Source organism: Alligator sinensis, unplaced genomic scaffold (genome assembly GCF_000455745.1).
Source record: "Alligator sinensis unplaced genomic scaffold, ASM45574v1 scaffold768_1, whole genome shotgun sequence".
Taxonomy (NCBI): Eukaryota; Metazoa; Chordata; order Crocodylia; family Alligatoridae; genus Alligator; species Alligator sinensis.
The window spans coordinates 7,272-18,574 of record NW_005843163.1 but is presented as its reverse complement, the minus strand read 5'-3'; the positions used below and the strand labels follow the sequence as shown (position 1 = coordinate 18,574).

At 44.9% G+C, this 11,303-nt stretch overlaps 1 long non-coding RNA gene across 2 annotated transcripts in view; it reads left to right on the top strand.

Annotated features, from left to right (window-relative positions):
- The first annotated feature begins 20 nt into the window (after window positions 1-20).
- Window positions 21-11,303, top strand: part of LOC102376082 — a 16,239-nt gene continuing 4,956 nt past the window's right edge. The window contains exon 1 of one of the 2 annotated variants that reach the window (XR_001359098.2): window positions 21-928. This is a non-coding gene — a long non-coding RNA (uncharacterized LOC102376082). Of the gene's footprint in view, window positions 929-9,047; window positions 9,312-11,303 lie in introns of those variants that run through there. The other variant, XR_001359099.2, reaches the window with a different exon arrangement.

Genomic DNA, 11,303 nt, shown 5'->3' with positions numbered 1-11,303 from the left:
AGCAGGGAGGGTCCTGCACACAGCCCCTATTCAGCAGTTCCTGCTCCCTGTGGATTGGAAGACATCAGGGAGCTGCTGATAAAACTGGATGTCCCGTGGGGGGAAGCAAGAGAGATGGATGCTCAGTCACCAGAGCACAGTGGTAGCAGAGAGCAGGGATCCAGCCAGAGAGCCAGTGACAGAGGAGTCTCCACAAGGGTGCTCAGAGGAGCACCTGGTACAAGGTATTCAAACCCCAGGAGCAGAAGACAGGAGGTGTTATCATTAGAAACCCCAGCAAGGGTGAGCTTGGAGAGCAAGGAGTTCTTGCTCTTCAGTAACCCCTGAGACACCTGAGAAAAGCTGCAGGAGGACACCACACCAGTACACAGAGCAACAACCAGGGGTTGCAGTTTGCTGTTGCAGAGTGGTCAAATAGACTAAGTAAGGTACCTGAATGAATTGGTAAGGAGTGAATTTGATTTAATGTGATTGTGGGGACATGACTACTAGGAATAAGGAATTAAATGAACTGATTGGAGGCAAAACAGATATTTGTGAGAATTAATTTTATTTATCACAATGAATTAAGTTCATTTAATTGATTCAAGATTCGAATGCCTGGTTGGCCCCAAAGGAGGTCCCACCAAGATTAATTTAAGTTTGACACATTTAAAACTGATTAAATTGATAAACTGACACATTGGATGATTTAAGCCATAATCTATGTTAAGGAACGGTGTCCTAAGAGTATGCCACTAGCTGAAGACGAGACTGAGAGATGGTCACTGCATATGCTTGGAGACAAAGATCCGACAGTATCCAAACAACTGGCTGGCATGTGAAAAGGGAGGCAGAGCCCCGTAGTCAAGGCACCCGCAGAACCCATGCACAGACTCTCTAATAACAAGATACCTCCTTCGTACTGAGCAAGAACAAGACATGGCAGGTGAGAAGGGGAAGATCACTTCTAAGTGGGGAACGCGCTGGTGTCCCAAACTGTTGACTCTAAAGACCTGGTATTCCAGGGGCTTAGGCTGTCAAGCAGTCTGATGTGTGGTGCTGAGGGTAGGTCCTACACCCCCCCAAATTAAAAAAATAGCCAATAGGCTGTTATGCAATTTATTCCTTGATACTTATAGTTTTGTGGGAAAAAGTAACCAACCAAAGTGGGTTCACTCTTATTTATGTCTAGTTAATGTGTAATAAGATGTTGGTGTTCTCACTGAAGCTTTTATATTATTAATAAAAATATTATTTTAATAAAATCAACTGTCAGTCAGATCGATGTAAGTTGTCATCTCATAAGGTTTTTTGTTTTTTTGTTTTTAAACAAACCAAGCAAACTCTTGCAGGGTTAGTGCTCCACTTAGACGAGAGGCCCACTATAGAACATTTCAAAGTCTATGAACTATTAAATAGTACTCTCTCTCTTACTCATGAATCTCATGAATGAATTCCTAGAACAGCAATTGGAGTAGTAGGGGCAAAAAAACTATGAATGGAGCTTGACCAGTTGATAAAAGGAACTATATGATGTGGTATCTGCAGGAGCAGGTTACTGAACCGAGTGACCCAGAAGGTCCCTTCCAGCCCCACCCCTGCTGTAGTGATAGAAATTATGATTTGGAGATTCTCCCTAACTTGGAAAACTATGGAGGTGGGAAATTGGGAGTTGGTCCCTCAGGTTAGTTAGGTAGAGAGACTACAGAGGTTGCCTACTGCTCTTCAATTTAAAGTTTTTTTGGTTAGTTCTTTATCATGTAAGAGTGGTGTTGTATGCCTGCGATGGTCCAGAAGCTGTGAGGGGCAAGGACTTCTTAGGGTGATATCCTTTATTGGACCAACAGTGTAGTTGGGATAAAGTTAGACAAGCTTTTGAAGGTAAGAGTCTATCATGTCATGCTTAGTTCTTCTCATTCATTGTATGCCTGTTTTTATTGAACCCAGTGATCATTACCTCTATTTCATTCCTTGTAGAAAACTCATGCTTCATATGGGAAATAGGTTTAGTAGAATAAAAAACACATTGTCAACAAATAGTCACCATGTGCATGATTCTTGAATATGTGTCCAAAGATCTGTTTACCCTCCTAGGCTCTGTGAAAGGATCAAATACTGTTGTAGTCCTTGCACTGTCCTAAGTATAAGGGCTGTTCCATTGTTTGGCCTTGTCAACTTTTTACATCAGCAGAGAAGAGTATGATGCACCCTCCCCCACATACAAGATGAGCCACATGCATGTAGCTGTGTGTATGTGTCTGTGCGTGCATGTGTGCTCACATTACCTGTGCTCTTCTGTGGTGATCTGCAGAGGATGTAAGCTGTAAAATCACCCAGCTATGGAGTGTTGGCTCAAGCCATAGCAGCTTATATTTCTGGATCAGGAAGTTTCTGATTCAGTTACTTGTGCTTTGACTAAGGTGGTGGCTGTTGCACATTTTGTTCTCTGAGGAGGTCCAAACAACCATGTGAATCTGTACTGTAGAAGTGCTCTCTAGTCCCATGGATTCCTGTCTCCAGTCTCACTTTAGATAATTTGCTATGTTCTCTTTGTTTAATAAGGGAGCATCAGATGAGTATTGCAATTATGTTATGCTGTTCAATTTTTTCTAACACTATTGAATATATATATAAGGGGAACTACCATAATTAGAAACTGAAAAAAAAGTAGTCTCTGGGCAACCTTCTTTTTTGGTTGTAGCTCTGTATACTTGGGGAGTGGGGAGGGGAAGTTTAAAAGACTTGAATTTGGGGAGAAATTATGGGTCACTACTCTGGTATATCTTACTTTGGGACTATACATTGAAATATGGGCTTTGTGATATGAATATGAGCATGAGTGGATCTAGTGCATAATTCACAGAGGACATTTTGCCACTGGTCTCAGTGGGAGTACTAATCACTTTGGTTTAGCAGTGCACAATGAAACAGTAGACATCTCAGGAGAGAAATTAAAGGAAGGAAAAAAATAATTATCTTATGAGGGACTGGGGAATCCACAATTCCTAGTGTGTTCCAGTTTGCTGGGAGTTGAATATATTCATCCTGCCCCAGGCAGTACTCAGCATCTGATGATTAAAAAGGACCAATAATTCCAGTATAGAAAGTGATTCGCTGACCCTTCCCATAAGAGAGAGAATCCCTAGATTGAATGCCTAAGATAGTCAGCTCCAGAAAAGCAGCTTCAGACACTACAAGAAACTGCCAAAAGCTGTTCAGCTTCCTGAGATAGGTTGGTTTCCACAGGGCATAATGTCTCTTTCCTCATCAAATATTGGGCCATTTTGAAACATGATGATACTGCAGATGGAAAATAATGTGCAAGTATGGCTAAAGCAACAGATCTCGTGTACATTCTGACACTGGAATATTTCTTTAGTTATTGCAGCTGCTATGGTTACCAGTCCTACATTTAGCCATCTCCTATGGTAGAAGCACAGAGTAATTATTTCATACATTGCATGAAGCTAAAGCCAGATAGACCATGGGGGTGAGTAGTGGGTTGAATTTTCTTCCCATTACAGAAGGAGAAGGTTTGAAAGAAAGGAATCTGGGTGCTATTACTGACAAAATTCTTGTAAACAAAGTATGCAATTGATGGGGGTGGGGGGTTGGCTTTTCTACTAATTTTTAAAGAAAAAAATAAACACAACAGAGAGACAACCAAAATAATTATCTTTGGAAGTAACAGACATTAATACTGTCCTTTTAATTTTTTTTCTTTCATTGGAAATGGTGAATTAATGACCTTAGTAGTCTATGGCACTTAATGTATGAGATTTCACAGCCTGAGCAAAGAACTAACTCCATCGCCTGGTAATTATAGCATACTTTTGATGGACCAACAACTATAGGAAGGTTATATTGGTTCCAGTTAGATCTTTTGGGTCTTGTCCAGTTTTTCTCTCTCATGCCCCATTTCAAAATATAACCCTTCCTTTTGCTGAATTTGGGTGACTGTGCATCCGAAAAGAGTCATTATAATGCTGCTTTGTCATCCAGGAAAGATTTTAATCAATGTAACAAAAGTTTGGTCAGCTGCAGGAGGAAGCATCTATTTAGACATTTCCTGTGATATAATGCTTATTGCAATAGGCAAAAGGCAGGGTAGATTTGCACTTCTATAAACCAACTAAATTGGAGATGTATCTCCAATTCATTGTCTACAATTTAGTTGGTCTATAAAGGTGCAAATCTACCCTGCTTTCTGACTGACTTCAGACTAACGGAGGTAACAACTACCTCTCTGTCTCAATAAATAGAACATCTACTTCCCCAGTTGTGGCAAAGTCAGTCATTAAAAAACTGATCAGACTTGGAGCCCCAGATGGTTGGAGCAGCCTCCAGGGGGTCTAGAACTTTTTCAGGAGCCTCTTCTGCAACAGCCTGGCAAAAAGCAGCCTGACAATAGAAACCTCACAAGGTGTGGTAAGTCAACTGGGGGATGATTAAGGTGCTATTCCTTCTATACAAGATAGGGAGAAAATCAGAGTTTGTGGTACATGTTGTCAGGCCTCTGGGAAGATCAAAGGGTAGCTGGTATGGGCTAGAGAACCAGGAGACTAGGATCTTTAAAGGGCAAAGGAACCTACAGTAGTTCCTTAAAGAGAGGACATGGAAAAAAACCCTTATGCTCTTCTCAGTGTGCCTAATCACTACTCTTCAAAGTCTTGTTGGTACAAGGAGATCAGGATTTCAACTCTGAACCCTCACTGTAGCATTGCACGGAACAGACAAGATGGACAAATTGGTAGAAATGTATTTATTTGAGTCCTGGAGCACTCTGTGGTCCATAACTGGCTATAAGGCCCCTGAAAAGCATGCAGTAAGCTTTAACAGTTCTTCCTTGTCATAAATACCTTGCTGACTAGGTGCTTTCCTGACAAAGACCTACTTCCTCTCCAGGCAAGGATTCTGCTCCCAACTAGCTAGCTCTCCTCCATATACTATAGCATATTTTGGGCTGTTACCCACAAGTAGTCAACTCTGCAGAAGCAGGAGGCACTGAAGCAGCCACTTCAGTTTGAAGGCTGTTTGCAACTGCTGCTCCTGAGAGAGCCTTCTGGACCTACTAGTTTTCTTCCTGTCTCTGTCCCTCTGATACCCCACCTAGTTATGTCATCTCTTTCTTTCCATCCCTTTCTGCACTTCAGTAACCCTTCTTAGTTTTGTCTGTATGCTTATAGGGGATTTGCTGGTGGCTCATCAGTGGCTCCTGATGTATTTTGGAGTCACACTGGAAGTGTCTTGCTCTAAAAACTAAATGCTAATTGATGGCATCCTGTCTGTTTATGGAGAACTGTCACAGGTAGATTTCAAAAAGGTTTCCAAGGAATTTTAATCCAGGGTTCATAGAATTAAGTGATGGTGTTGGTAAAATAGCTTTTCAATGCAGCATGCTCCTAAACTTGATTGCCTGCAGCTGTTGATGAAGTCATGGTTTTCTCTGCTGTGCTCACATAGGATGACACCATTCCCTAACTCTTTCATCCATGTAGAAGATGGGGTGCTACTGGACTTCTGATCATTTCATCTTCATGCTGGTTTGCAAAAATGGGCCAGCATTTGTAAAACTTTGACACTAGCAGACCATTTACAATTTACATTGGTTTTGGACTGCAAAATCTGATTATTTTTATACTTACACTGGTGGTTTGTAGCTTTACCTCCTGGCCTTCAGCCTTTACCTGGGTTTAACTAGTTTCTGCTCTCGTGTTAAGCATTCCTTTATCTAAGTTCAACCAAAAGCCAGTGGCTTCTGTGAGCTTCATTGCTGCCTGGAGCATCGATAAGCCTTCCCTCAAGCTTCCTGAAGCCTCCTCAGCCCCACCTCATTCATATTTATCTTTTCCATTCATCAATAGGAAAAAAATGGTGCTTCACTTTCAGCTCAGCATGCCCTCACCCTGAGTGCAGCACATGTACAGAAGAGGCATTGTGTTAGCTTGACCCGGCTCACCCAATGTCTGTATAGATCGGGCACTTCATTGGGGCTTTTTGGTGCTTTTATCTACTCGCTGATTGAATCAGCTATTAGACAAAAGTGCCAAAAAACCTGCTGAAGCATGCAATCTATACAGATGCTGAGAAGCTGGGTCAAACTAATGTGCTTCCTCTTCCAGTAAAGTGTTGGGTTTATTTGGGTTTGTTTGTTTGTTCTTTGGGTGGGGGGGTTCACATCTGTCAGCAGTGGTAATGAAGTATTTGGGTTAATGTGACTTGCATCTAAGGTAATAGCTTGAGATCTTGGCACAAACTTATTATGTTATAAACTTCTCATGCACGATCAAATGCAGGGGCCTCTTCCCTTACTTAATCACTCTATTAGTATATTTATTCATGTAAGAGGAGTCTGTGCCTAGAGATGCATAGCATCTTCCTTGTTACTAAGCATGCTCTAGATGTGATAGAGGTATCATAAGAGAGGGATAGAGGTGAAGTGTAAAGATATGTCACTAAAAATGTGACTGGCAACAGTATTGCATAGAAAATGTTGAGATGGAGAAAAAATGGTAATAAGCTTGTATGAAATTCTTTCATTTGTGAAATATTCTCAAGCATTCATCTTGTCAGTTTTTTCCCCCCCTCCTCTGAGAGACTGAGAGAAATCCTTCTTTTAAAAAATTTCATTCTGCAAGTTTATTTTCAAAAAGGCTGCTGGCAGGCTGTCACAGAAGGGGAAGATTATGATTAACTGAAATGTCATCAGACTGTTATTCTCTGCAGAGGCGATATGAATGGGAATTAAGTAATGAACTTCTGCAAACAGATGATAGGAAAAGGAGCTCTAAGCAACAAGCTGATTTCTCATTTAATGCAGGGGCTTTGCTGAAGGGTTAGGAATAGTGAGATTTCTTCCCCTTCCTGGCTTCTTATTACACCTCATCAAATCTTATTACCAAAAAAGACAAAATTCTCCTGTCTTGTCAAGAATAACTCTACAAAATAATATGAAAAAGTAGTGATATTTTTTTTAAACCAAAATACTTATATTTCTCAATTCCAGTCTTTAGGTCTTATTTTAGAAGTGCCAGGGTATATGTGCTATTGACCTTCTTTAAAATGTTCTGTGATTGTTACTGCAGTAGTCATTGTGATGCATTTCTATCCGCAGCATCAATGGATGACTGTGTTTAATTTCCTCCTATGGGAAGCCCATGCCTGATTCAATCAGGCATTCTTTAATTAATGCTTTTGATATCAAACAGGAGGGAAAACATTACATGTTAGTCTATTTTGTTTCACATTACAAGAGATGAGTTAAAGCCACCAAGTTTGGCTCTGAATTTCAAGTGCTGATTCTATAGACAGAGGCCATTTTCAGCATACTGGTCTGGACAGGTGTTTGGGGTCATCAGTATGTGGGTATTTTAAATCTGAACTCTCCACTTTAGTCCTTCTTTTTACAGTACAGTTGTTGCATAGTGCAGTTGGGATCACTACTGAGGTATTCATCACGTAGTGGAGGCTCATCTAGCCCCTATTGGGCCACTGGGTCGACACAAAGGCAGGAGAGATTATCTAAAAGGCTCTAGATAGGGATTTCCCAGGCACCAAGTATTTGGTGTGTAACCTGGGTGCACCCAAGTATTTGCTCCCCTCTCCAAATTGAAGGGGTGGGTGGCCAGGCAGAAGTGCTGAGACAGGGATATGCAATACTGGCCCATTCCCTCTGCTCTCTATAGAGTCAGGTCAGGACAAAAATAGTTTAACTATATACAGGTTTATTAATATACACACACATGTATGTATGTATGTATATACACACCCCCCCCCCAAAAGTGATATTAATAAACATATACAATATATAGACTTTACATGTAAGCCTATATTCTATAATTGGCAACTAGGAAGTTATACCACCACCAATGGCCTTGAACCCAGCCCAGGTAAGTAACTAATCTGAAACAGGTAAGCACAGATAAGTCTGAATAATCAACAAGTAAATATAGATGAACAGCAAATAAATACTGGCGAACCACTGGGGGGTGGGGAAAGATATCAACAAGGGATTTAGCAAGACGGGTAAATATATATATATACACAATATACAACAGTTAAACAACAACTCACATTAGAAATAACAAAATATAAGGAGCTACAGAATATGAAGTGCCTGCACACCCTTCAGCGTATCAATGACACAGTACTAGAGACTCCCCTTTGATGCTAGGAGCATTGACACTGCTCCAAAAAAGGGGAGAAGGAAGGAGCCCCAGAACTTCTCGGTCCCTAGTAGCTTTGCCAGAGATCCTTTCCCCACAAGGCCCTGTGCTAGACCCCCATCCAGGGGCTTCCTCCCGTGGGAACCCTTTCCCTGATTAACTCACAGCTCCAATGGGCAATGTGGAGTCCTTGTCACCCCAGCTGGGGTTTCTTTCAGCTGATGGAGGCGCAGGCCTCTGGCTTCTGTGGGGCCTCTGATCCCCTAGCAGCCCTGTACCTCACTTTGGGCACCAAGGGCTCTGCCTGCTGCTCATGGTTGGGGGGCTCAGGCCACCTTCTGTGGCTCTGAGGCCCAGGTCCCTGCCTGGGAGCAGCAGTGCACTGAGCGTGCACATGAGTCCTGGCTGTATGCCAGGAAATGGTAGACCCAAGCTCCCTTGAGCGGCTCCCAGGGTCAGGGACCTGCCAGACCGTGCCACACCAGCTCCAGGTTCCCAGCCTCACACCGGGGGTTGCAGACCTGAGCTGCCGCATGCCACTCCCAGGGTCTGAGCTTCCTTCGCCACTGCATGCACCAAGTGGCTGGAGACCTGAGCTGCCTTACCCAGCTCCCATGGTCTCACCCCATGCGCCGTGCTACGCACTGACTGGGGCTGAAGCTATCTGCCACTCCTATTTGGCAAGAGGCATCTTCAGGGGCTCTTCAGGGCAACAGCATCCACCCGCTACGCTACTTTTCCGCAGCTCTTCTTAGCCCCGCTTTCTCCTCTGTCCCTCGACACATCTGCCCACGTTGGGTACGCTGTTTTTTTTCTTATCCTCTCTGGAGCCTCTGCCCCTGGATTGTAAAGGGACCAATCAGGGTGAGGTAGAGCTGGTCTACAACAAGGTTTGGACTCTTCACCTTGCCCTGAGTAGGGGCAGACCAGTCCCTCCCCAAGTGTTGCCTGATTGGTGGGAACACCCCACCAATCGGAATCAAGCTTCTCCGAGCCTGGCACGCTGGGCAATGGCCAATGAGCCCACCACAGGTGTTTGGAGAGTGGGTGTAGCTAGCCCCTAAAACTGACAAAAAAGGGGGCCTGTAACAGGGCCTGCACCAGGGATAGCTGTTGCTGAGCTCCTTGGTGGGGACTTGACTCCTGCACCACTTAAATTCTAAGGTGCCTTCCCTTTTTCTCTTTCCTTTCATGCCTTGATCTTGTTGCTATAACTTGGAAAGGAAGGCTGCCCACGGGTCTTAGTGAGCAGTAACTTATCTTCTGCTCATGGTTCCCTCTTGGACCCTGCTATATGGGCCCTCCCAGCCCACACATGCCTCCCAAAGGCACTCATTGCCTTATGGCTAATCATAGCCTCAGACTCTCACCTGCAGGTGTTTCTAATCACTATTTTGGTGGGCACTTTTTGCCCCAAACTACCAGGCTACTTTAGGCCTCCACTTCCTTGTTGGGGCCTTGTCCTTCCCAGCTTTGACTAACTGCTCTGGCTGGTCTCTTTGACCTAAACCAACTACACCAAGCCTAACTTCTTGGGCTCCAAGCCTTGTTTCACCCACTTGGGCTCTTATCTCTGCCCCTCTCTAGGCCATCTTCTGCCCCTCTTGTGGGCTGGGTTCCCTGGCCTCTGTCTGTGCCTTGAGCCTGAGCCCTGGCAGGGATTAAAGCGGTCACATGCCCCTTGAACACATGCCCCTCCAAGCCACGCCTTTTGAGTCCCACCCAACCATCAGTTCTAATTATAATGAGCAATCCCACTGACTATAACCTGAACAAAAGGTATAAACACTCTGGTTATAACTAAAATGCTTAGCATCCTGGTTAACAGTGCCCCTGTTCACCCTGCATGGTAATTCCCTACAAGACCTCAGCTCTTTACTTGTTCCCAGGCACAGCAGGATCCTAGTTAGTACCTCAGCTACAGCTGGCTTGTAGGCCTGTGTGAAGTGACTAGTATTCACTTCAGATTTGGCCAATTTTCAGGGGACAGTGATTCGATTCAGTGATTTGAATCACTGTTCCAATTCGATTTGTCCAAATCGGCCAGGCCCATTCTCCACCTGCCCCAGCTCCCAGCACTTTGAGGGGGAAAAAAGCCCCAGCTCACCGGGTGCTGCCAGGCGGGGGGGGCGGTGGTGATCCCCACTGCCCCACACTGCATGGGGGGGCTCTACATGAGCCCCCACCCCCCCTTGCTCCCCTAGCCCCCTCATGGGTACCCTGCCCAGGCCAACTCTGGCCCTTTAAGAGGAAAAAGAAAAAAAAAATGTAAAAACCTCCAGACTCTCTGCTTCTGCTGGCGGGGGGTGATCCCCACTGCCCCATGCCATGTAGGGGGCTCTGCATGAGCCCCCAAAGCCTAGAGACTGCTGCAGGATTGGTGAGTCCTGGGGCTTTTCTAGGGGCCCCTCATGGGTACCCTGCCCAGGCCAACTCTGGCCCTTTAAGAGGAAAAAGAAAAAAAAAATGTAAAAACCTCCAGACTCTCTGCTTCTGCTGGCGGGGGGTGATCCCCACTGCCCCATGCCATGTAGGGGGCTCTGCATGAGCCCCCAAAGCCTAGAGACTGCTGCAGGATTGGTGAGTCCTGGGGCTTTTCTAGGGGTTTTTTTTGTTTGTTTGTTTGTTTTTCTTAAAGGGTCGGACCTGGCCTGGGCAGGGCACCCATGGTGGGGGCTGGGGGGAGTGGGGAGGGTTTCTCTGTACTTAGTGTGCTCACTCCACCAAAACAGTAGCACCTGGAGAAAGACCTACTTGGGTAGTAGGCCTGTGCAAAGCGGCTAGTATTCACTTTGGATTCGGCCGATCTGGGGGACAGCAATTCGATGATTCGAAATCACTGTCCCAATTCGATTTGGCTGAATCTGATTCAGAGATTCGGCTAGTGCTGAATCTCCAAATCAGCCAGGCCAGGCCCATCCCACGCCCCTCTCCCAGCCTGGCACTTGTAAAAAAAAAAAATAAAAAAAAAATACCCCAGTATACCAGGTACTGCTGGGCAGGGGGCCCGTGCTGCCCTGTGCTGCGGGGGGGGGGGGCCTCTCCACGAGCCCCTGGGCCCCCACACGAGCCCCTGGGCCCCCACACGGGCGCCCTGCCCAGGCCAGGTCAGCCCTTTTAAGAAAAAAAAACAACACAAAAAAAACCCCAGGACTC